This window comes from Rhinolophus sinicus, chromosome 15, assembly GCF_057876585.1.
Source record: "Rhinolophus sinicus isolate RSI-liver-muscle chromosome 15, RSI-T2T, whole genome shotgun sequence".
Taxonomy (NCBI): Eukaryota; Metazoa; Chordata; class Mammalia; order Chiroptera; family Rhinolophidae; genus Rhinolophus; species Rhinolophus sinicus.
In genome coordinates this window covers 13,863,899-13,890,008 of record NC_142515.1, presented here as the reverse complement: position 1 = coordinate 13,890,008, position 26,110 = coordinate 13,863,899, and the positions used below count along the sequence as shown (strand labels likewise).

General features: G+C 43.3%; 1 long non-coding RNA gene across 1 annotated transcript; it reads right to left on the bottom strand.

Moving 5' to 3' along the window:
• Nucleotides 1-254: 254 nt before the first annotated feature.
• Nucleotides 255-2,657, bottom strand: LOC148755161 (uncharacterized). The gene is made up of 2 exons (XR_016018878.1): nt 750-2,657; nt 255-443 (listed from the first exon to the last, which is right to left on the bottom strand). It is a non-coding gene; the product is annotated as an uncharacterized LOC148755161 (long non-coding RNA).
• Nucleotides 2,658-26,110: the final 23,453 nt, after the last annotated feature.

Sequence of the window (26,110 nt, the reverse complement as noted above, 5' to 3'; positions counted from 1 at the left end):
GTAGGAACCTTTGGAAGCAAAGCCCTGAGGAACTGGGGGGCGAGCACACAGTACCAGTGAGGGTGCTGCTCCAAGGAGGTCTGGGTGCAGCACTGACAGTGTCTGCTACATTAAGGCTAGGTCACCTGGTGCTCAAACAACTCGAAGGCAGGAGGGGTTATATCCTCCATTTACAGCACAGAGAAGCTCAGATAAAGAGAAGATGTACCCAAGGTCACACACTCAATGTGGATAACAAGACAGGCAGAACTCACCAGGCTGTGCTCTGTCCTGCAGGCTCTTCCCTCTCTACCACATAAATGGATTTTCCTCGCTGTCCAGAGGCTTTCCCTCTGGCCAAGGTGATGTGCATCCAGGGAGGCAATGTAATTGGGAAGTCAAACCAGCTGGAATTGCTTTTGGATTTGTTGATGTTGATGTTGATTCTGCAGCTATTTAACCCCCTAAATCAGAGCAGATAATCAGGATTTGGGTGCAATTTTGTGCATATTAACCTCAATGCCTCTAGAAAATAGACTTCAGAATAGGTGATAAGCTCCCCATTCTCCTAACTTACCTTACATGGTTCCCCCCATACCTTGTGCTGTTCCCAACTGTGCGATGCTCTCCCTCCCACTCACACGCTCCTGGCAGCCAGGACCCCCTGGCCCCCCCTTAAGCCTCTGAGCAAGATGCTCCCACTGCCCCATGGGGCCTGACCTCCTTGGACATTGGCTGTGCAGCTTTTGGTGGGATCTCATCCTTCCTACCTTTTCATGGGCTGGCTTCTTTCTGCCCAAAGCGAAGACCTGTTTTTAGGACTGGCTTCTCAGGACGAATGCCACATCTTTGTATCCTCTGCAAAGTTCAGCAGGATGGCTTCAGAAACAGTAGACATCTGAACAGCATTTAGTCACTTGATTTTGGAGATAGATCAATGGAAGCACCAAAGGCACCCTCCACAGATGGATCCCGGGCCACAGACAACACTTGGCTTGGAAACGCTTCCTCTTGACTTTCCTCCTTGGAGCTGGGAAGGACCTAAGAGATCTTGCTCGGTTCAATACCACCCCCTTTTAAGGCTAATGAAGAAAGGGGCGGGGTCTGGAGTCAACCTGCCCACCTGAGCTATTAACGGTGTGGCCTCAGGCAAATTCACTTCACTTGTCTCTGCCTCTGTTTTCTACTCTGTAAAATGGGGTTAATAACAGCACCTGTCTCCTGGGGTTATGGGGATTAAGTGAGGTCCATACATATAAAGAAATTTGAGGGGTGCAGAGTAAGGACTCTCCATGGATTTACCTGTCATTATTATTATTATCACTACCATTATTTTGTAAGAGTTCCGAAGGGTAAGGAGTTTGCTTAAACATCCCATATCTAGGAAGATTGTGCTCACATGTCACCTTCTTGGTGAAGCCTTTCCTGACCACCTATTTAAGTAGTAACCCTCCCTCTTCTCTGTACTCCTTACACACTTCTCAGCTTGTCACTTTCTAACCTACTTTATCATTTACTTCTTGCATTATTTGTTCCCCACACTAGGGGGAAAGCAACAGCAGGGGTTCTGCCCATTTTGTTCACTGCTGTATCCCCAGTGTCTGGAACAGTGCCTGGCACACAGTAGGGGCGCAACAAACATTTATTGACTGATGAAGTGGCAAGTCCGGGATTCAGGGTTGCCTTAGTGGCTGTGAGCAGCACCCCATACTGGCCTGGGCCGATGCGCTAGCATGGGACTTCCAGTGAACAGCCCTCCCTCTCTAAGCCCCCACTCCCAATACCCACAAATACAGAGACACTTCAGCAGCAAATCACAGCAAGGGCTCTACTTCTACGTGTAGTTGCCGCATCAATTAGAAGGAAACGGCTCGGCTGCCAGTCAAAGGGACATTCAAGCCTCCACTTGGCTGTTATCTAGTTATATGACTTGGGCAAGCAAGGCCCTCTGCCCCTTTGGACTCTCCTCTTGGCCATGGGGGTCTCCAAGCCTCTCCCAATTTCCTCAGTCCTGGCCTCGAGGCTTCCTTACTTGCACAATCCAAGAACCTCCAGGTCTGCCTGGCCTTCCTTGTTACACCTAATCCAAACCAGCAGGGGCGGCTCTGGATGCAGCTGCAATCAATGCAGCCCAGGCCCAGGGAGAGGAAGTGCAGCGAACAGCTGCTCTGGCAGCCCCGCCAGCTCTCCTGGGACTGGCGCTTGTGCAGCCCCAAGCAGCAAGGGCTGGACACTTGCTGAATCCTTTGAAGCTGAGATCGTTGCTTGGGTGGGGCATGGTCTGTGTTGGGTAGTTTTTTTCTTATTGCCAAGAATTTCCGTTTCAACTGGCATTCATCTTTCCCAGGAACTCCCTTCAGCTAAAAGAGAAAAGAAAAAACAAACAAAAGACACCCTCCCTGAACAGGGAGACTTTCTCTCTCTGACTGTGAGTCCTTGATAAGAAAATTGTTCTGCCAATTGCGGCATCCTGTTCTAGACCTGCCCTGCTACTCCTCTCTGTGGCAAGGCCCTTGGGGCTTCTCTGAGTGTGATGAAAGGTGGTGGGAGGTTGGGTGACCTTAGAGTGGTTGCTACAAGGTCAGCAGTAGATGAACTTTTGGGACTCAGGGACGTGAATTCAAGCTGTCAGCCAAGTGTGCAAAATTGCCCAGCTGAGGCTGATAAACTCCTCTCTCTCTTCCCTCTGTCTCTCTTTCTCCCATACTTAATAACAACGTATGCACATTGCTTGCTATTTAAAAAAGATAAAAACAACCATATCATCTTTTTGATTCTAAGATACCGCTTCCTATTTGGTAATAAAATCCACAGGCATGGACCCACCAGAGACTGAATTCTGCAGTACATAAGGCTCTACTGTCCAATATGGAAGCCAGTGGCCCCATTTCAGCCTCTGAGCACTTGAAATGTAGCTAGTCCAAACTGAAAAGGGCTGTACGTGTAAATGCACACTGGATTTCAAAGACTTAATATGATAAAAAAAAATGTACAACAGCTTAGTAATTTTTCTATGGATTACATGTCACGATGATAAAGTTTGCGATCTATTGAGTTGAATAAAATGAAATTAATTTTTACTTTTTAAATGACAACTAGGAAATTTAAAATTACTTACATGGCTCACATTATTTTCTATTGGATCGTGCTGATACAGAAAGAACTTGGTTTTCTTAGAATTATTTCTAAGCCTCTAAATTCAAACAAGGAAGACCAACATTTTGACTTGCCCTCCTTCCTTGGATATTCAATTCATTTTTCCCAGGTTGCAAGATAAGCAAGAGCAATCTTTTACTTCTTTTACTTAGTTATTCATTCCAGAAGTCCTAAGAAGGGAGGTGAGCACAGGGCTTTCATCAGTCTGTCAAAAGCTCCAAAAGGAATTGCATTTTCATTTTTCTCTGCAGGCAAGCCATGGTTTCTGCCGGTGGGCGACCTTCGTTTCCAGCAGTGCCTCTTACTTAGGAACGTTCATAATCTCAGAATCTTCTTTGTAAAACCACTGTTCTCCTAATTAGCCAATGAACAGAATGCACTGGGACAGCAGCAAAGTTAGGGATCGCTGTGGCAGGAAATGTTTAAGAATAAGTCATATCCTTATTGCTACGTGCTGTCCTTCCTTGAATCTCCTCAGAGAAATTTCTTGTGAGATGTCAATGCCAATACCAGCTCTTTGACCTTAAGAAATCCACCTCCCTGCGCCAAAATGTTGTCATCTGTACGTTGGCAGGTGGCTTCTAAAATCCCTTCTACCTTTTGTACTAGATTTAAAATTCTAGAATTTTAAAACACTGGACCTAAAAACACTGGATTTTTCAGGATTGCATCATTATGATATCAAGTTTAATGACATGTCATAATTAAGAGGCAATAATAAAAAAAAGTGAACTTCTTTGCAGTCAACTTTCCAATATTATGCAGGAGTTTTCTGACCATCTTATAAAGATTTTTCCTCTTCTAAGTCTGGGGTTGTCAAAGCTTAGCAATAGAACATACAAGACCTTCTACCATGTACCTAATTATTTCATAATAAAAACCCTATCTGGTTTGTACCATCGCCCCAGGGTAGCAGTTTGGTCATGCCTCTGAAAAACTTCAAAGTTCCTGTCCCGTGAGCCTGTAGTTCCCCTTTTGGAAGCCATCATAAGGAAGTTATCAGAAATTTAAACAAAGATTTTACATGGAGAGATAAGCCAGGATACTTAGCATGGAATAATAAAAATAAGAATAAGAATAAAGTCACATATCCAGTAACAGGAGAATGGTAAGATGATAGATAGATAGATGATAGATAGATAGAGTAAATCCATATAATAGAATATTGTTACAGCATAAAAATTGCTTTAAACAGCTACTTCACAACATGGGGAAACGTTCCTGATATCTATTTTTTAAGCTGGAAGAAAATTCTTCAAAATCTTAACAGTAGTTTGCCCCAAGTAGTGGCATTTGTGAGTGATATTTATTTTCACAGTTGTACTTTTCTATGTATTTTACAAATTCTTTACTAATTCCAATTACTTTAATCAGAAAAAATGATGACTTCTGAAAAAGAAACTCGTTGCACTTTTCTAAGCCCTATGGTGTTCCAGGCTTTCTTCGGTTCTGTGGCGCATTCATAACTGAACTGGAGAATCTGGCAATCTTGCTTTAGAACAGGACATAGTAGTGCTCAAACAAAGATTTAGTTAATGATTGAGTGAAGAATTGGAGAGAAAAAATAAATCATGAAGACTTAAATAAGTTTGAAGCCTCAGGTTTAAATTTCAAATGCATGGTATAGAAAATAATTGTGATGAGTCGCATGGAAGAATAATTACAATATACTTGAGCTAAAAAGAAAGTCTTTGTGGAGGACATCTGTGTTAGTCTGCTAGGGCCGCCATAACAAAATACCACAGACGGTGTGGCTTGAACAACAGATATTTATTTTCTCACAGTTCTGGAAGCTGGAAGTCCAAGATCAAGGTGTCGGCAGGTTTGCAGTCTCCTGAAGCCTCTATTTGGCTGGCTGTGTCCTCCCATGGCCTGTCCTCTGTGTATGTGCACCCCTCATGTCTCTCTGTGTGTCCAAATCTTCTCTTCTCATAAGGACACCATTCATATTGGGTTAGGGCTCACTTTAAGTGCCTCATTTTAACTTAATCACCTCTTTAAAGACCCTATCTTCAAATACAGTCATATGCTGAGGTATTAGGGAGTGTAGGGCTTCCACATGCGAATTTGGGGGAGGCACAATTCAGCCCATAACAATACCCATCCCAATGATTCCACCCACCTAAAATATCTCAGGTGATCCCAATTGATCCTGGTGGAGGAGCAGAGAGAAGTGTTCATTCTCTGGCACTTCCTGTCACCACCCCCCACCCCCAACCATGTCTGACTGCCTGAGGAGATAAGAGCCAGTACTTTCATTTGAGACAAGGTCAAAGACTTTTAAATGGAGCCAGGGTCTCTTTAGGGAAGTTTTTGGAGGAAAAGTGAGGTATCAAGTTAGAAGAGTCAGAATGCAGCAAATCCTTTCATCCTTGGCTAAGAAGTTGAACTTGACCCTCTAGGTAATGAGGAATGATTAGACAGTATTGATATAATACTGGTGTCACTTTCTTGTTTCTTATTTGTCTTGTTTTTCAATTCTGGAGGCTAAAAGTGACTATTCTACGTGAGACTACAGAGGTGTTGCTTATTAATATGGAGCATTTAAATAAAGATAATCTTAGCAAACAAATCTTGGAGTTCAAAGAAAAGATAGCCTTTGTTCCATCAAATAAAAATATCACAGAATTGAATAAACACTACTCTGCTTCACTGTTACACAGCCAAAGCAAAAAGGCAAGTCAATTATCCAGATCATCCTGTTTTATTTATGGAGCTTTTAGCTCTAGTGGAGGTGGTCTACCTAGTCTTATAACCTTTTAGAAAAGAATTAAATCCTGAGCCATTTAATGCTAGAGGTAAAATGGATGTTCCTTCCACAATTTTCTTTTGTTGAATTCCTGTATTCTACAGGCAGTTGGATTCTTTCTTAACCTTTGACTTCCTCTGCTACCCTCATGAGTTGCCAACTTTCCCACCAAAAGATCCCTAGAGGAAGGCAGTTACAAGTAAACTGTCAACTGACTGTGATGGAGTCTTATTTTCTCATTGAAATGGAGATTTAAGGTCAGGGAACCAAACAAAAACCAAAACAGAACAAACTCATCAAAATGCAGGCCCCTAAATTGAGACTAACACTGCTTACTCTTAATTTAAAAGAGATGGAACAGAATGACACTGGCTTCCCAGAAAACATGGCATTTTTCCCTACTGCAGCATAATGGATTTAATTTCCCTTCTATTTTAAGGCTTGGCCCAATATTTTGTCCCTATTCTTGTGATTTTTTACCTCATCTCTCTTATCGACTTCTAATGTTTTTATCTTTGCAAGCCACCTTCAATCCTTTTTGGAACAAGATACACATAGAGACACACTCATCCCAACAAATAATATTTGACGGCGCTCTTTGATCACACCACTGCTCAGGCTTTTTTCTTCCTTCCATTTTGCTTCCTGAAAGACTGGAGTGTGAGAAAGGAATCAGCTCAGTCTTAACCCTCTGTATTCTCAACTGGGTGTTGGCAAAGGTGGAGTAAAGAGAACATCCGACAGAAGGTCCATTATCTGTGCCCCAGGAAAGTTACCATGTGTTATGGATGGAATGTTTCTGCCCCACCGCCACCTCCCTACCTCCCACCCCAATTCATATATTGAAGCCCTAACCCCCAATATGATGGTATTTGGAGGTGGGGCCTCTGGGAGGAAATCAGATTTAGATGAGGTCATGAAAATGGAGACCTGTGATGGGATCAGTGCCCTTATAACAAGAGGAAGAGACACCAGAACTTCCTCTCTTTACCCTGTGAGGACACAGTGAGAAGCTGGTATTCTGCAAGCTAGGAAGTGGGCCCACACCAACAACTGAATATGCCAGCGCCTTGACCTTGAACTTCCCAGCCTCCAGAACTAGAGAAATAAATGTCTGTTGCTTATGCCGCCCAGTCTGTGGTATTTTGTTACGGTAGCCAGAGCTGACTAAGACACCATAATCGCACTGGCCAGCCCTTGAAGGTCTAACCTCCCAGTGGGTCTTGCCTCCACCCCCTTGGCGAGTCAAGTGCATCGACCACAGAAAGCTCTGATAGGTTTTCATGGGCTCCTTGCTCAGTGCCTGTGACTGGTGTAGCCCTTTTCAGCCCTGTGGATCCCAGAGCATTCACCATGTCATTTCTTTCTCCCTTAGACAAACTAGAACCACCAGTCCTTAAACATCTGAAGCTCACACCAGCCTATCTTACACTCACAGGATTTGGTGGCGCTTCACAGGAAGTAAAATTTTCCTCTTGTGTGTTTTCGGGAGCTGGCCTTTTCTCTGGCTGCCAATGTTGCAGTTCCCATCAAGCTTCACCATGTACTATCGCTTTAAATTTGGGGCAAATTTACTTTTTTTTTTTTTTTTCTATCCCATTCAATGAAAACCAGTCACAATAAATTACATTGCATTTTAAGGCCCGGGCAGATATTCTAGTTGACAATATGTTAATTACAGAAGTTGGTACTGTTCATCCAAATGAAGGCTGATGAGGCCTAATTGCCTGAATTGCAGGGAAGGGGGAAGCGATTCTAAAACCTGTGCCATTGCCAAAATCTCTGCTCCCTACGACTAAGCAAGCTCGTTGTGTGTGTTTCCCTGACGAGCACAGTGGAACAGAGTTAGTTACAATAATTATTCTGAAACTAATCTATATGAAACCTACATAAACTCGCATGACATTGGGGTTGTGATCCAAATACAACTCTCGCAGTAGCTCAGGCTTTTCTGCACCCTACAGTCCTTTGGAGGCCCAAGCACAGACTCAATTTGGTAAACAGAATGTTCTCCCTTCCTCCTCATTGTGGAATTATTTTTGGCTGGGAAGCCTGATGGGGTGGGGGGTCAGGGTTGTTCTGATCTTTACTCTCTTTCCACTCACCTGCCAGGTGAGGAGTCGAAGGAGGAGGGGGAGAGAAGCCCAGGCAGAAGACAATTCCTATCGCAATGGGGGCTCCTCAGCTCTTGGGCCTGGCGGAGTTCAGGCTGATATACTTGCAGGGTCCTTGCTGGCTCTTTTCTCCTGCAGCTCTCTTGATGGAACAGACACATCCCTATTCCCAGTGGCCTTCTTCACCAGGCCACCCTGACCTCCTCAGGTTTTCCCTGCAGGCTCCCCTGCTGCTGCCCAAGCACTCATTCCACCGTATCTCATCCTTTCTTTTTCATTTTTGTTCTGGCTGTGGGGTCTAAGAGTTGTGAAACAGTTCCTAGGCTCACGTCCTTTGGAAAGCTCCATACGGGAAGGGAGCTATATCTACCCCAGAGTCCAGTGGTTCTCAATCAGGCAGCACCGACCCCTAGGAACGAGGTGGAAGTGTGTGAGGACCTTTAGCAGTACTGCTAAACATCGGGCTGGGGCATTCCTCCCAGCATTTAGTGCCTGGGAGCAGGGTTGCTAAATGTCCTGAAATGCATGGGACACCCCTACACACTGCCCCAAATGTCAGTAGAGACCCCTCTCCTAGAGAAACACCAGTCATCAAAACTAGGGCACAAGAGCCCCATTCTAACAAACTGATATATTCTGGAGACTCTTTTCTACTTAGAGAGCTTCGACTGAAACTGAGTCACCAGGCTAAGGGTGACTTGGGAAGAATCCCCCATTTACCACCTGGGCCCTTTTGCCCAGACCATAAGCACGTGGAGGGCCGATGCATTTCAGACTCTTTAAATGGCACCCTGGAGACAGTAGGTTCCAATAAGTTCTGTTGAATTTGGTGAACTAAATTGCATTCCACCACTTCATAAGAATATGAACAAGGACCCAAACACATAAAATCTGAGAAATAAAGGACAAAAGCCCTAACTGGACAGGAAAAAAAAAAAAAATACCGCATAGGCAGTGTATTCACTGTCCCTTACAAAGTATGTTTACTATTCCTTCTCCAGTGGCCTCTATATCCTGACCTGGCCAAGAATTCAGTAAATACCCCAAAATCAATCTCTGGGCCTTATGCTGATCAAGTAATGAATGAAAGCCATGTCAAGTGAGAGCAATGAACAAGATATGCTTTAGAGAAAAAGCAAAAGTGAACATCTTAGAAGGCCAACGGGGAATCTGAAAGGAAGGAAGGGACAAGAAAGACAGACTGTGGGCAGAGCCATTGCAGGGAAGGGTTTGGAGAGGGAGAGGAGAAACCCTGCTTTTCCGCCCCCATCCCCCATCCAAAGCTGCCTAGAACAAGTGTTACATTGGGCTCTAGAACAAACTAATTTAACATAAAGAATTAATCTCTAAAAGTAGAATTTCAGATAACAGCCTGCTATACAGTGAATGTTTGTGTCCACCAAAATTCATACGTGGAAGCTTAATTTCCTTCCAATGAGATGGTACTTGGTGGTGGAGCATTTGGGAGGTAATTAGGTTATGAAGACGGAGTCCTCATGAATGGGATTACTGTCCTTATAAAAGGGACCTCAGAGTGTTCCCTTGTCCCTTTGGCCATGAGAGGACACTCTAAGAAGACAGTCACCTGTGAACCAGGAAGTGGGCCTTCACCAGACACCAACTCTGCCACCGTCTTCATCTTGGACTTCCCAGCTTCCACACCTGAGAGAAATAAATTTATGTTGTTTATAATCCTCCCAGTCCATGATATTCTGTTACAGCAGCCCAAAGGGACTGAGACACAAGCTGGAGTCTGGCAAGGGAGACACAGCAGGCCTTTAGATGTCTGCACAAAGTCACGGGTTCACCTCTGTCTAGCTCCTTACGCCTGTAGTCTTCAGATGTAAAACACTTTTGCTTATGGATGCATCCTAGAAAGAATTCATCTACTGAAGCGAAGGTCAATTGGCAGAGCACTTTCCACTGATGTGATCTGCTGTCTCCTGTTACGTGCTGGAGTGGAGCTGCCACAATCAGCCTCCGCTGCCCAGACAGTGTTCTGGCTAGTGGGAGCTGTCTACGACACCAGGTGAGCCCTTGGCATGCCAGGTTCTTCAGGGCCATGGATGTGGAGACCTTCTGTCTTAGTTCAGGTTCCAGAAGCAGAGCCAGAGAAGGAATTTGAGGCATGTGGTTTATGGAGGGAGTGCCTTTCAGGAAACCCCTATGGGAGTGAGAGAAGCAAGGCAGAGCAAAAGTGGGTGTCAGGTAATGGTGAGCTGTGACGTGAAACACAAGGGTCACTGGAGAGTTACCATATGGCAGTCGCACTGTCCTTTGAGATAAGGCCTCTGTGCCCCCTGCAGTGGTGGAACTAGCTGCCCAGGCACAGAGCTGGGTGATGAAGGCCCCGATCTGGTAAAAGGAAGTGGCTAGTTCTTTAGGAGGAACATAACATCTGCATGACTCATGCATGCAAACCACCCACATGCTTGAAATCTGAAGTGGTTGCCCCTAGAAACAGAAATAAACTATGGTCCAATTATGAAGAGATTTCCCTAGCAAAGAAACAGCTGTGGCAAAGAATGTTCCAGTGTGAAAACTGAGGCTTAGTGCTGTGGAAGGTAGTGTGGAGCTTCCTCAAAAAATTAAGAATAGAATTACCATATGACCCAGCAATCCCTCTCCTGGGTATCTACCCAAAAAAATCTGAAAACATTTATCCGTAAAGACATGTGTGCTCCAATGTTCATTGGAGCTTTATTTATGGTGTCCAAGACATGGCAACAACCAAAATGTCCTTCGATAGATGAATGGATAAAGAAGTTGTGGTATATATACACAATGGAATACTATTCAGTGGTAAGAAAAGATGAAATAGGACCATTTGTGACAACATGGGTGGATCTTGAGATTATAATGTTAAGCAAAATAAGTCTGACAGAAAAAGTACAGAACCATATGATTCCACTGATACTCGGTATATAAAACTGAAAACAACAAAAGAACAGGACAAACAAATGAAGAAAATAAACAATAGTTTAGGGGTTACCAGAGGGTAAGGGGGGAGGGAGGCTCTAGAAGAGGGAAAACAGGGTCTAATATATGGTGATGGAAGAGAACTGACTCTGGGTGGTGAACACACAATGTGAGATACAGATAATGTCATACAGAATTGTACACCTGAAACCTATGTAACTTTACTAACAGTTGTCACCCCAATAAACTTTAATTAAAAAAACAACAACAAAAAAACTGAGGCTTAGGTTGGAGGTAACTAACGATTTACATAAGGGGAGCACAGCTATTACCTGCCATGTGGTAAAATAAGAGAGAGGGGAAAAAATAACTCAGTATACAAGTTTAGTGTCTGTAAAACGCAACATCAAAAAATTCCCTCTAATAAGAATCGGCACCCGGCAGGCATTTAAATATTTAGCATCTTCTGAGACGTAATTACCACTCTGCTTTGTACATCTGTGTTGGCTGTACTTTCCAATGGAACAGGATGCCATTTCATTGATTTGCCAGATTTATCCACCTGGTTTTTGAGCAGTGGGTCATTTTTCAGTTTGATGGCGAATGTCTTGGCTCCCTGCTCCACCTTCAGCAAACAGGCAGGTCTCCCTCATAGCCCCCAAATCCATCAGAAATTCTCAAAGAGAATCTAACAGGGGACAGCTGATTTTTCCTTCCGTTGCCTGCTTTCTGATCATTCCAGAACCTGCAAAGGCCAATCCACTGTGACATTAGGTGGGCAGCTCAGGAGCCCAGAAATGACGTTGGCCTAAATGACATATCCTGAGGGGTAACACCTACTTGTAGACTAAGTGGGTGGGTCACAATGAGGTGTGGAAGGACAGAGTTGGGCTGGACTTGGCACACAAAACAGAGCCAGCTGGCAGGATGGCAGGGCCACTGCCACCTGATGGAGAGTGACTCTGACCTTCTAACCCAACGAGTCCTCTCATCTGGGTTTTCCCTTGGTTTCCTGCAGGATTTACGTTATCAAGGTAGCAGTGATTTCAAGAAAAGTTCTCTGTTTCTTTGTGGATGAACACTGTGTCAATCAATGGTTTGCCCAGCCCAGAAATTCCAAAGTGATGAGACTGTTCCCTTTAGCATGCGGTGCACACTTCGACCTCCTCCAACTGGCCTACAGATGTGCCTTAGCCTCTGTGGGTGAGTTTCCAGCGCTAGAGGCCAGCCAAGAAGCGTCTAGACCCCCTAATTACCTGAATAAATGAGCCTTCTCCCCGGCCAAAGTTCATCGCCAACTTTGTTCCAGGGTCCCAATAGCGCCTCCAATCCCCCGCTCCACCCTCTGGAGTAGAAAGGTGAGTCATAAAGTCTGGGACTGGCAGGGATGCTGACATTATGCAGGTCAGGGTTGGGGGATGGACTTCACATTTGCTTTTGCTTAGCAGTCTTCAAACAAATGTCAGGTCAGGGCAGAGGAAAGACCTGACTCCCTGCTCACTCGCGCACGCCATCCAGAGGCCCAGAGGGAGCTCTGTGGATCACCCGAAAGTCCCCAGAGACATTTGGAAACCACGGAGCCACTGCAACGCCTTCTTCTGTGCATGAAAAATACCCAGGTCTGAAATGGAAAGCAGCACTTCCAACAATGATCTGTGGGGAAGCTGGGCCTTTGTCCCTCCTGAGTCCCCAAGCAGACGGCCTGTCCCACAGGCTTGAGGCTTCTGCTAGGGCCACATCCCTTCCCAGGCCAACCCCTCTCCCTGGTCACTGCTTAGCACTAAGGGCCAGAATTGGTTTTTACTGTTCTCAGACTAAGGTCGCTGCTGCATCAGCCTCACAAACCCAAGGTCCCCCATGGGCCCCTCTGGCCCCTGGCCTCACCCGTGTGTATCCTGGGAGGGAGGCACCCAGCCTGGGGCAGCCACTGTTTGCCTTGTTGGGGCAGAGGACGAGCATGACTTCCTTTGTTTGGTGTTGCTAAGTTATTAGAAAAAAATAAAACCACAGGCTACACACTGAGGTTTTAGGTATGTCTGGGTAGCACCATTTCCCATGGGGGTTGGAGCCAGGGCTGAGGCTGGGTGACGAGAACCATCAGCACATAAAGACAGCAAGCGTGTGACAAGGAGACAGAAAAGTGGCCAGGGAACGGCATTACTCTTCTGAGAGTTTTGGAGTCCGCCTGCCTCCCCTAAAGGTCATTTCTTAACCCCGGAAATGATGCAGGCCTCACACCTCTGAGTCTTTCCTTTGTTCTGTGTCTCGTGCTCCATCTTCTTTTCTGCTGTCTTGTTCACCGCTTTTGCCCTGTCACTTGTCTCCCCTTTCCTTGATTCTCACACTCACTCATTCTCTCTGCCTCTGTCTCCACAAATCTCTATTTCTCTGCCTTTTTCTGTTGGCTCTCTTTTCCTTCTGTGCTTCCATCTCTCCCTCTCTGTGTGTTTTTCCTTTGGCTGCATGCATGAACACATACATCCATGCACATGCAATATACACAGGCACATAGAGTACACACAGGCACATATATACAGTCGCTCCCACACAACTGATGCGCACACAGAGTCACACACTCACACATACACAGAAACATGCAAACACACACATGCACGCTTCCCTCTCTAGGCCAAGCTAAGTGACCTCAGAAGACTAGCTTGGTACCCACCGGCTTGTTGACACCTCTTTGTATTAAGAGTGATTAGTAACCATAGAGGTGTCTCAGTTAATCAAATAGGTCTAAGGGCCAGTAAGCTGGGGGGCTTCATATATAAAATGGGTTCCAGCCACATCACCCCCTGGAAAGGAGCCTCTTATATCAGTCATTTGAGCACGTGGTGACTTCAGCGGCGAGACTGCTAAGAAATGGAACATCTCATATGCCTTTTGAAGACCATTGTGGTTAGAGTTTGGAGGCCCGTGTGGGTTTAGAAAGGAAGCATTATTTTGACGGGGAAGATCATAATCATACTCGTTTGTTTGATTGGTGATTCTAGTCTTGTTTAAAGGACTCCTAAGGAGAGATACATACAGGCTTTGCTACGTAAGTCCAGAGCAAGATGGTAAGTCACCAGGTATAGGAACAGAGACCTAAGGGACCCTGAGTTTCCACCACGGCCTTGCTACAGATCCACTACTTGACATCACTGCTAGTTAACTTCTTATGGCCTCGGGTATGTATTCTCACCATGCCAGCAGCCCAATATGGATGATACTACCTGCTAAAAAATTTGTGCAGAAAATTATTTATCAGGGTTGAAAGGTAACAAACAGGAGACTGCAAAATACATATTTTTAAATTTATTCAAGGTAAGAGCATGGCTTGGGATTTCCCGTTGAATGGCAGTTAGGGCCATGTATTGTGAAGGCAAGTAGACTTACAGCCATAGTGACCGTGGTAATTGAGCTGAAAATCAGGAAAGGTAATCCAACAAGGATAAGGAAAGTAAGACAAAATATTTAAAATTGGGATCACTCCAGTTTCCCAATCTGCAACATATGGTAGCTTTCCAATACTTAGTCATGCCCAAGAGCAAGGCTATAGTATTGGGTAATAACTAAGGCTTAAAATAAGAAATTCCCCCATGCATCATGATAATGTTCAATAAAGTTTAATGTATTCTGTTTAAGTAGAAAGGAATACATATGTATGTGTGTATGTATCTGTATGCTCGTATATATGAAGGAATATATAAGAATATATGATTTATAAAAGATTTAATCTTTCTAAAGGTTAAAATGTTAAACTTGAATGCGTAACTTAAAATGTTAAAATTTAAACTTCCTGAAAGTTAAAAATGTTCATCTTACAAAATATTTAAGATAAAAAAGTTTTGCATCTTAAATCAGTAAATCCTCAGCTATTCAGAAAAACTCAGGTATCACTAAAACATATTTTACAAGAGTCCCAGGTAACTGAGATTTCCCCATACATGATTTATAAGCAATTCTCAAGCACCTAATAGCTATGGAGAATTGGTTACTTTCATATCGTGCCAAATCTAGACTACGGTAGTGTATTAGTTATCTAATTCTGCTAAAAAAATAAATTAAAACAAACTTAGTCATTTAAAACAACACACACGTATTATCTTACAGTTCTGTAGGTGAGAAGTCCAAAACAGGTCATACTGAATTCTGTGTGTTATTGGGACTGTTCCTTTCTGCAGACTGTAGGGAAGAAACCGTTTCCATGCCTTTTCCAGCGCCTAGAAGCCACCTACATTCCTTGGCTCATGGTCTCCATCCTCCATCTTCAAAGCCAGCAATAGGAGGCTGAGTCCTTCCCACATTGTATCAATCGGATCCCTTCCTCCACAGTCACATCTCATTCTCTCCACAGACGAAAAAGATTCTCTATTTTTAAGGATTCATGTGACTAGATTGGACTCACCTGGGTAATCAAGAAACATCTTCCCATCTCAAAGTCCTTAACCTTAATCACTTTTGAAAGTCCCTTATGCCTTGTACACTAACATATTCAGAGATTCCAGGGATTCAGAGGTGGATATCATTGGAGGGCAGGTAGTGGCCAGGATTCTAGACATGGAATTAACAGAGGTTAAGTCACACTGAAGAAATGTCAGCAAACTGTTGCATGACTAGAATAAAGCATGGAGTTGCTCTAAACTTTCGCTTTCTCCTCTAGTCAAATGAAAAAAATAGGAGTGGTTCTCTACTTCATTTACCATGTTAGACAGCAATATGTGGCTGTCATACTCCTGAAGCACAATATGAAATCTTGGGATGAATTTGCTTGCAGGGGAAATGGTACAGAGAGAATCCAAAGCACGTCAGTACGTCATTACCAACCAGCTTCTGATAAAATAGCGACCTGATCAATATGTTGGGTTTGACATCTTTGAGTAAGGTGGTAGGTAGAGTGAACTTGCCTGAATTTCACGAGACTTGGGCTCTAGCCTGGTGACAGTGAGGTAATGCTGATGGGATAACAAGGATGATTGAAACCGTTGAACCCCTGGATTCAAGCTATATATAATTTAGTGAAGGCAGCAAGCACATGCATGGCAGGATGAAATAGGGGAGGAATGTGCTACATGGCTCATGCCTGTGGTCCATCCAGGCCATTTTGTGTCTGTGATAGAGACACAAAAAAACAGTTAGGGGGGCAGCTCAGACAAATTGAGGACACCCCCTAAATTTGCCTAATTTCCATCTACTTGTCCATTATGGTTCTATCTTGCTTTAATTTATCTAGTCTCTTTTTTTTTTTTTAATGTAATGCAGTTGTATAGACCTTTCAGAATCCTAAAAAGATATAGACTGGAGGTGGTGTTGTTTTTTGTTTGTTTGTTTGTTTGTCTGTTTGTTTTAACATAGAAAAAAGTTTGTGAAATGCCTTTTGTCTTCGTTCCCACTTGGGATCATGATGAGCTTGCTATCTGCCTCCCAGAGATAAGGAGGCCATGGTGAGGCCCCTGCTTTTTGAGTTTAGTGTTGGCAAACATGACTACTAACCAACTGTCCAGGCATTTCATAAAGTGCCTATACTATGTCCTTAGCAGTGTGCTTGTTCAGCATGTGGGAATAGGATTTTCAACATGGAGTTGTTGTGGGGTTTTTGTTTTTGTTTTGGCACAAACTGTTGTAATGATATAAAGGTAAAGGCAGGTGAACCATCTGAGGGATGGAAGGTGAGTTGGAGGAGAAAGATGGAGGAGGATGGGAATATCAAAATTCCACCTTACAGAGAATCAGGAGATGATACAGATGGCTAATGGCACAAGGAATTGGAGGTCTAGGTATACATTAGAAGTTGTGGAGATAACCAGTGGAGGAACGGAGGGTAGTGTATTTGGCAGGGAGGAAGAAGAGGGAGGAGGTAGAGATGAGGAGGTGGAGTGGAGGGTGGGTGGGGCTCGTGTATGGGAGCCAAATCCACATCTCTCAGGACAGGAAGTCAACAGACAATGTCTAAAATTGATAAAATGAGAAATAGTGGTATAAGCATTTTTATTAAAGATAGGGAAATAACCACCAAACACAAAACAGAAGTGAAAAAATGCAGTTCTCTAGTTCACTCTGGGGAGCAGAACTGGGGTTGCTGAGAGTTGAGCACAGGTCAGATGGTATCCCTCTAAGAGCCTTTCTACCCTAATTGATTTTCTGAAAACCAATGTGGATGTGTTATTTGATAGGAAAAAAAAATGCTAAGCAAATGAACATTATGAAGAGTTTCCCCTTTTATTTTTACGATATTCTACTCTTTCAGAGAGGTTTAATTATTTTTAAGAAAAATGTGCACAATTATACGAGTATTAGCTACATATGAGTATGTATAGTATAAGTATCATATGTAGGGTGCATGTACATAAACCTTAATCACTACATGAAGTTTTCATTCTTTGCCAGCATTTCATTATGAAAAATTTCAAACATACAAAGATGGTGAAGTTTTACAGTACATACTTACATACCCACCACCTAGATTCTATAATTAACATTTTATTACACTTGCTTTATCACCTACCTGTCTGTCCATCTATAGATTCCTTCATCTATCAATTTATCTTAGCTTTTTGAGGCATTTATTACATTGATTGTTTTTTATTGTGGTAAAAAACACATAATGTAAAATTTATCATCTTAACCATTTTGTTCCATAGTATTAAGCACATAGAAATTGCTGTGAAAAAGAACTCCCGATTTTTTCATCTTGCAAATCTGAAACTCTATACCTATTAAATAATAACTCCCCTTTCACCCTTCCCCCCACCCTTCGTGACCACCATTCTACTTTCTGTCTCTATGATTTTGACGACTCTAGGTACCTCATACAACTAGTCATACGGTGTTTGTCCGTCTGTGACTGGTTTATTTCACTTAGTATAATATCCTTAAGTATGTGACAGGATTTCCTTTCTTTTTAAGGCTAAATAATATTACATTGCGTGGATACACCACATTTTCTTTATCCATTCATCCATCGGTGGACATATGGGTGGCTTCCACATCTTGGCTATTGTGAATAACGCTCTTATGAGCGTGGGTGGGCAAATATCTCTTTAAGACTCTGCTTTCAATTCTTTGGGGCATACACCCAGAAGCGGAATTGCTAAATCATATGATGGTCCTATTTTCAGGTTTTTTTACGAACCTCCACACTGTTTTCCATAGCAGCTGTACCATTGGGTTCCCATATCTCCCCATCCTCACAGACACTTACTATTTTCTTTTTTTTTTTTTATAGTACCCATCATAATGGATGTGAACTGGTTATTACATTGATTTGTTTAAGTTAATCTTGTTCTAGGTAAAGGAGAAAAATAGGATTCCCAGGAGAAATTGCAATGCTAATGACTAGAAAAAGTTGGATTATTTTAAGTAAACACTTTTCTTAGAAGTGGATGGTAAGTCAGGAAGCTCTCAGGGCAAATCTAGGAATGGAATTTCTTTTCACTGCAAATTTCGTTCTTATTTTTTTAACTCAGTGTCAGTTCATAGACAGGTTTAAAAGGCCACAGGTTTGTCACCATTGCAGCTACTAAGCTACGGAGAGAACTATAAATTCCTTCTCTGTATTAGTGGTCAGATTATGGACCTAACTAAACCGAAGTTGAATTGTTTCATACCCTGAATTTGTAATTGATTCTGAACCATGGTGCTCCTTGCAGTGTTTATACCAGATGAAGGCTTTGCTGTCTGGTGAAAACATCTTTTAGATTAAAATCGTATTGGCTTTTGAGACAGTTATCTTTTCAGGTTTCTGGAACTTTTGACTTCCTTTTCCTTATATGTAAATGTTTATCCCTCATTCTGGTTTCCTTTGCATGGATACCCTGGTGATCACCTATTTAATTAACTCATGAAGAACTCAGGGACAGGAGTACACTCTAGGCTCATGATATTATTGCCCTGGAGTTGCATTACAGTAGGCTAATCTAGAATTTAAACGTGCCTTGGGGTAGTTGTCAAATTGTTAAAGAGATTAGCAAACAGGAATCTTGAGAAAAATCCATTTCCACAGAGCTGCATGACAGTTGCTCTGCAAAGACAACTCTGAAAGCAGATTTCTTGTTCTTTCTAGCTCTGTGCTTGCATTTGTGGCTGATTGAAAGGCTAAAAATGAAGTGCGTGGGAAAGTAGGTGATTACTGCTCCCCAAATACCATGTGACACTCAGTCAACCCTGGCAAAGCAGCCGGCAAATAATCCCACCATAATTGGTTGACCCTTGGCTAATCCCGTTTACTTGGCAGCTCATGTCAATCATTTAATTAGCATCCTGCAAGGTTATCCCACCTCCTGAATGGACCCCTTTGGGATGCCATAGGCACTGTGACAGTGGATCAAGGAGCGAGGTGTATGCTTATGGTACCCCTCCCTCTCTTCTTTGATTACTAAATAAAGTAACTAATTAATATTCATTAGCCAAGAGAGCATTTACCATGTTGTCCAGCTCTAGGTGAAGCATTTTAGCAGGTGAGATCTTACTAATTTCACTGTCCTATGACAGAGGCACTTATTCTTCCCACATAGATAGGCAAAGCAAGGCTTAAAGATGAAATGGCTTGCCTCAGGAGAGCTGGGATTTGAACCAGGTCTGTCTGAGTCTGGAGCAGACATTTTAATGACCACATGAATTGTCTTTCTTTGTGCTCCAGTGTTCCTAGAGCTATCCCACTCCAGTGAGCTAGTTCATTGCTCTTTCTGGTGGTAGTTGTAGCTCCCAACCAGACAGTGAACTCTCCAGGGAAGGGACTGTGTCTTCTCTTCATCTGGTCCATAGAGCATAGTCCTGGGCACCCAGTAACTGTTGAGTGAAGGCTCTTGTGATTGATCAATGTGTGTTCACATGATCGCTACACTTAAACTTCCTATACCAGTCAGCTCAGCTGCACACAAAACACTGGATATAGGGGGCAACTGTCCAAAAAATAAGAGTAGCTTTGGACAAGGCTTAGCCTCTCTGAGCCTTTTTTCCTCTCCTGCAATTTGAGTATGGGTATGTTAGCCATGAGATATCTCTGGAGGTTTTCTGCAGTGAAGTGTATTTGTCATATAGCTTGTAATAAAGTGTTGACATGACTTGGGGCCCGAAACGGGTAATAAGGGCCAGAGATGAAAACAGAGTTGCTCTGTACCCCGTCCTCTAAAAAGACCCATCAGGTATGGGACCAGCCACCCACTCCAGCGTTTACTAAGAAATGGCAAACTCTTCCTCCCTCCTCCCACAGCCAGCCCACAGAGTGTACGGGAAGCATGATGCCACTGTGGTCTTCAGGCTTTGGGGAGGCCGAGGGTCTGGGAAAGGTGATTCTCTTCCCTCCTTAGCAGGGAGGAAAGAAGAGTGTTTCTCTCTGTTATGGTCTGATCTAAGCCAGCTTCATAGTTCACAATCACTGGGTTAATTTTCAGGTATTGGTACCTTCTAATAGTTTGAGATGGGGGAGAGCTAACAGTCTCTCATCCCACAATCTGGAAGTCTTAGCCAAATTCTGACACATTTACTAACTTTTATAAGCAAGAAGGCACGACAGCACAAAACGTAGTCATCTAATATGTGATAAGCTTGATGAAGTCCCTGTGCTCTGTCCTTGGGTTCCTTGGAGGCAAATGCAGGAGTCCTCTCCTGGCAAACGTCAGCCAACTGTCTAGGCATCATCAAGAGTCCTATGTTCAGAGGCTAAATGGTTAAGTGGATCTTAGCTCCAAGGTGGCAATCCAAAAGGAATAGGCTGCTGAAGTTTCTGGGTTCTTCTATTCTGTTTATTCAAGAGCAGAGATGCCTGTACACCATTTCTAGCCCATTAATTCACATAGCTCGAATACCACTCATTTCAACAATATAAAATCATTTCTAAAAGTCCCTATGCTAATAATTAATAAACTCTTTAGTGTTGGTTGGAGATCAACGTATTGCTATCTGTCTGTAGCTAAAGCAGAGGGTTGCCCAACAACCACTGCAGGCTTAGGTGGAGGCCGCTGCCAACCTGTAGCCCAACAGGACTTGGTTGGGCTGTGGGTGTGGAATAGGGATATATATCCCAGCCTCTCCTTCCAGCCTCCAATCTCCTGCTGTGCCTTCCACTAGCTGAACCCTATAGGAAGCCAGAGGCAAGGGGGCTGGGTTGATGCAAGTCATAAAGGTTAACTCCTAGGGCCCACAGACACCAGTGTGGAGGATGAAATTAGATGTGGAGATCGTCTGGCGTCTGGTTAAAGGCTTGTATGACCTTTAGAGCCTTCAAATGCAAATTCGCTATCTCTAGAGAGTGGGTTCCTAATTAGTATACCCTGAATGTTGACTAGGTACTGGAGTTTAATACCAGTATATATCATACTGTGTATGGTAGAGTATTTTAAAGTAAATTATAGGTAATACAACACCTTCCCTGAAGTCAAGCAAATCACTCTTGAAAACTGAGGTAACTGCACAATGGAGTGATGGGCACATCATTCTTTAATTGGATATCTGCCTGGGCAGCTAATTTGGTGACGTGCTCTGAAACAGCCTATCTCCCAGAAAGCCAAAACAGCATTCTAGAAGTGCAGCTGAAGTGCCAGCACAGAGGGAACCTTCAGAAAGGATAGGTGCGTGCTCAGGATGCAGTATGTTTATTAAGTAAGAGACTCTTCTCTGGCACGTGTCTCCAGTAGGAAGGATATATGAGTCTGGAAACCAAGGTGTAGAAGCAGCATTGGTCCCACCTACCATCACTCCCAACAATGCACTAGGGATCTTGTGTTTCCGGTCCCTGTAACTCTGAACTCTGCCTAGTTGAAGATCCTGGTCTCCCAAAGGGACCCACTCATGACAGGGGACACAACAAATGTCCTGTTAGACTGTAAGTTATGGCTGCCACCAGTGTGCTTTGAACTCCTTATGCCTAAGGGTTAGAAAGCGAGTAGAGAAATCATTAAACTGGCAGCAGTTTTTGACCTTGATAGTCCAGAGGACAGAGGTATAGTTTTACATGATAAAGACAGAGGGGAATTATGTATGAATCCAGGTGATTCACTCAGGGGCCACCTGGTTCTCCCTTGCCTTTCTGTAAATATGAGCAGCAACCCCAACCTGGAAAGACATGTTATGAAGGGTTCAGATAGCCCCAGGAATGAAGGTTTGGGTCATACCACCAAGTGAGCCACCAAGACCTACTAAGGAGATATCTGAGGGTGAGAGGAATTTAGAATGGGTAGTGCAGGAGGGAGATGATGGGTACCAATTGTGACACCAACATCAACCGCATTGAGTTGGCTGTGAGAATGCATCAGTAGACCTCTAACCACAGTGAGTGTAATTAAACCAAGGGCAGCATTTGAACTTGCACAGAAGCCACACATACCATGGTTCTGCTCCTGGCCAGTGAATGACATGGTAGTTCCCTTCCTGGGAGACACAAGACTCCTCTCTCTGTTGACTTTGGCTGAGGGACCCCCACCCCAACTCTTACCATTCACAGAGCCTTGCCGAATTTTCCTTGGATTGCACCACAGTTTAAGATGCTTCCACTCACCTTCCACTCAGATCAGACTCACACATTCCTCATTTTCCCACACTCCGGTATTTTCTCTAATAGAATCTCTACCTATAGAATCCTATCTTAGAGTCCGCATATTGGAGAACCGGCCTAACACCGTGACCACAAAGCCCTAGGTAAAACACTTCTTCTCTCCAGGTCTCACTGTCCCCTCTTGTGAAATAAGAATGGTGGCTCAGATGCTCTCTAAAGGTCCATTCTGCTCCAGACTGACTTTCCAGCTGGAGTTGGGACATGCTATCTGGGCTATCGGCCTCATTCTGAAGATTCCATACCCTGATCTGTAGCAGAAAAAGCACGTAGAATCCCTTTGTCTTGTTATAGGACCTATGCAGAGACAGTGGCTCTTTTCTATATTGCCTGCTTCACTCTTTTAAATGTGACCACTCACAGTGCTACTGTACCACAAGTTAACTCACAGGCATCAAGGGTCATTGTGCATTTCTAGAAAACTAAGTAAAGCCTACAAATACCATCCCTCGAGACACCTTCACCTTTATAAATGCACATTTCAAATCAAGGTCTAATGTCTTCCTTGCCCCAAGATAAAGAACCAAAATAAGTCTTGGGAAAACTATGATTTTTGCTCAATTGGAGAATTACTTTTGTTTTGTTTTTTGTTTTTTTTCACTCTGGGAAATGTAGGCTATTCCTTTTTGCTTCCAGAACAAAGGGTAACTGGCTTTTTGGAAGAGAAAAGACTTATGTTCAGCTCTATATCAAAATGTCTCCTAATCTTGAGATTCTATCTAGGACAGTCTATATTTTCAAGCTTTGGTTCAAGTTCATGTCCTTTGGTTGCCTTAAACTCAGTGTTTGCCCCACTTGCTGACGCAGGGGAAAACATGTGCTTTGCTCTCAAAAATAAAAAGGGAAAAAAAGAAGAAAAAGAAAGTTTCACATCTCAAGGGTTGGACATGTTCTCCATTAGGTACTGCATTCAGAAATCTTTTATTTCAATTAACAAAAGCAATTTGGTTTTCTTTACTTTGCAGTCTCTCTCTCTCTCTCTCTCTCTCTCTCTCTCTCTCTCTCTCTCTCTCTCTCTCTCTCTCTCTCCCCTTTGAAATTATATAAGTTTTTCAGAGTTTTGCTCACTTAACAAATGTTTATTTAGTTTAAATAACCAAATTTAGCATTTGTTTTAATTCACAACTACCTAGGTTGCAAAAGAGAGAAAGTCCACTTAAATTTGCATAATTAAAGAGAGGAAAGGGGGAGAGAGAAAGAATTTACCGGGTCTCTGAACCAAACAATGGAAAGAACAAGAACCAGGGTGGAATTCACCTTGAGGCTATCAGAATTGATGGCTGTCAAGACACTCCCTCTCAGTGTCTCGTCTTCACTTCTGACTGATTATTTTATTGTTACCTCCACATGATAGAGGACATGGCTGCTGGTAGCTCAGCCTCATAACCCAGCAGCTCCATGATCAGAGAGAAGAAAAGGAATGCTCTCTTCCAGATTCAGTGTTAAAAATTTCAAGAAAGAACTCATGTTGATTTTGTTGTGTCACATGCCCACCCTTCACCCAATCACTATGGCTAAGGAGTTGAGAGCCAATAAGTAGGCTATCCTGAGTCACCTGAACGCTGCTGTGGCCAGAGAAGACACATCTTACAAGAAGGGACAAAGGGTTGCTAGCTAGATAAGAACAGATTCAATATTGATTCATATCGATCTGCATTTAAGTCATCTCTAACTATAATAAGCTCTTGGGAGAGTTCGTTTTATTTTACAAGAAAGGTCAAAAATTGCCTTGCACACTCATACTCCATTCTTTGAGAAATTGCCTTGTCCATAGACTCTGCTGCCTAGGAACCCTATGTTTTGAACCAGTTAACACTGACCTCTGTCCTTCACCTCAGCTGATGACCAAAGTGGGCATCATATTCAAGGACAGTCAATCTTCTGGTTGGCTCATGACCTCTGACTGGGCACAAATAGATGCCCTGAAAAATTCGTTTTCTCTATCTCCCTCCCTCTCAAGAATTTGAACTAATAAATTAATATAGAATTTGTCAGTTACTGGTGGTAGCTAAAACCAAAAGTTCATGAAAGAAAAGAGGATGAAAAATCATAATGAGTCAGGCGCAATCCAGAGTTATGGGAGAAGAAATTGAGTAAGCTGAGGAGCCTGAGAAATCATTTGAGAACAGACCTGATAGAAGTAGAGACAGTTAGCTGGTCATTTAAATGGTGGAGCATAAGGTGACGATCCATGAACTCACTGGACAAAAATACTTCCTTTGCTCCACTGTCTAGGCTGCTTGTGTGGTCACAGTTCTGAACAAGATGAACACCTCTCTTGTAGCCTCTCAGGAGTATAGAGCTAAATAAACACACACACACACACACACACACACACACACACACACACACACACACACACCTCTAGTTCATGGTATGAAGAGGAAGAAACCTACTATTAACATGCCTAACATGACTCTTGGGTCATCTCCCATCTCCATTCTCATGCAGCCCTGCTCTTGGACCGCCATGAAATTTTACCATAGGAATCTTTATCTGAGCTCACTTGAGTAGGTCTGTGTTTCTTGCAATCAAGAGTCAAATCAAAAAAACTTAGTCTCCTCTTCTGTTACTTACCTCAATCAGCACAGGAAGAAGTCAATAATCACTGGGTTTTGGATGACTGGAGGCAGTGCAAACTGAGTATAGTCAAAAGCCCACTGCTTGGAATCTTGGAACAGGTGATCTTATTGCGATGGAAAGGGAAGAACTTCTGGTCGCCTCTGCTTGCTGTGCTAACTTCAGCCCTGTTGCAAGATTCTAATACTGTAGTGTCCTATCCATTCAGTACTCTTGGGTCATTACAAGTCCAAAACTATTTTGTGGGCCTTGGTCTTCATAGACCATGCACTAGAAACAGCAGGCTTTTCATTGGGTTGTATGCCATGTGTTCAAAGGGGAGAAAAAAGAGATCGAAGAAGAGCTCCCAAGAGGGAGATGGCACAGTGACAACACATAAGCAGTAGCATCACGGAGTGGGGGGATGGAGGGGGCTGATGCTCTCCTCTGTCCCCTTTGGTGCTAAGATTGTGGTGGACGTCTCTTATTTCTACCCACATTGCTCCTCTTTTCCTTTCTTCTGGAAACAAAAACTGTGAGGGAGATATTGCCTCTTCCCAGCTACACGACCAAATCGATTCAAGTTCCCCACTTTCCCACCCTTTTCATGTGCTTATAAAGTAGTTAAAATTTGGTTTCTGCCACTTGCTACCAAAAGAATTGGGAAGGTGCTCCTTGGTTCTGTCTCTGCCTTCAGGAACCACACGCTTAAATAAAGGAAGCCCAGGAAAGTGTAAGTAGAGGGTTTTGTGGGATTAACAGAGATTGACTTCCTTAGTTGGGAGAGATCTGTGCCCTGGGTGTGAATGTGAGTTTTGTGCAGGCTGTCCGGGCCACGTGTTGACATAAAAGATTAAGCTGCACTGGGATACTCTACTGAAGAGCTGTTTTGATCGAAAGAACAAACCAAATAATAATAATTATTATTACAGCTCATTTCCTTCACTGAGATATATCTTTTTACGAAGGCGACTTGAAAACAAGAATCTCCCCTTTGTGTGCAATTGGAAATGAGATACGAGAAATGAGTGTGTATTATGGGTCACAGCTTCTGGCATTTCCCTGTTCACAGCCTTTATTGCTCACAAAAGAACAGAGAGC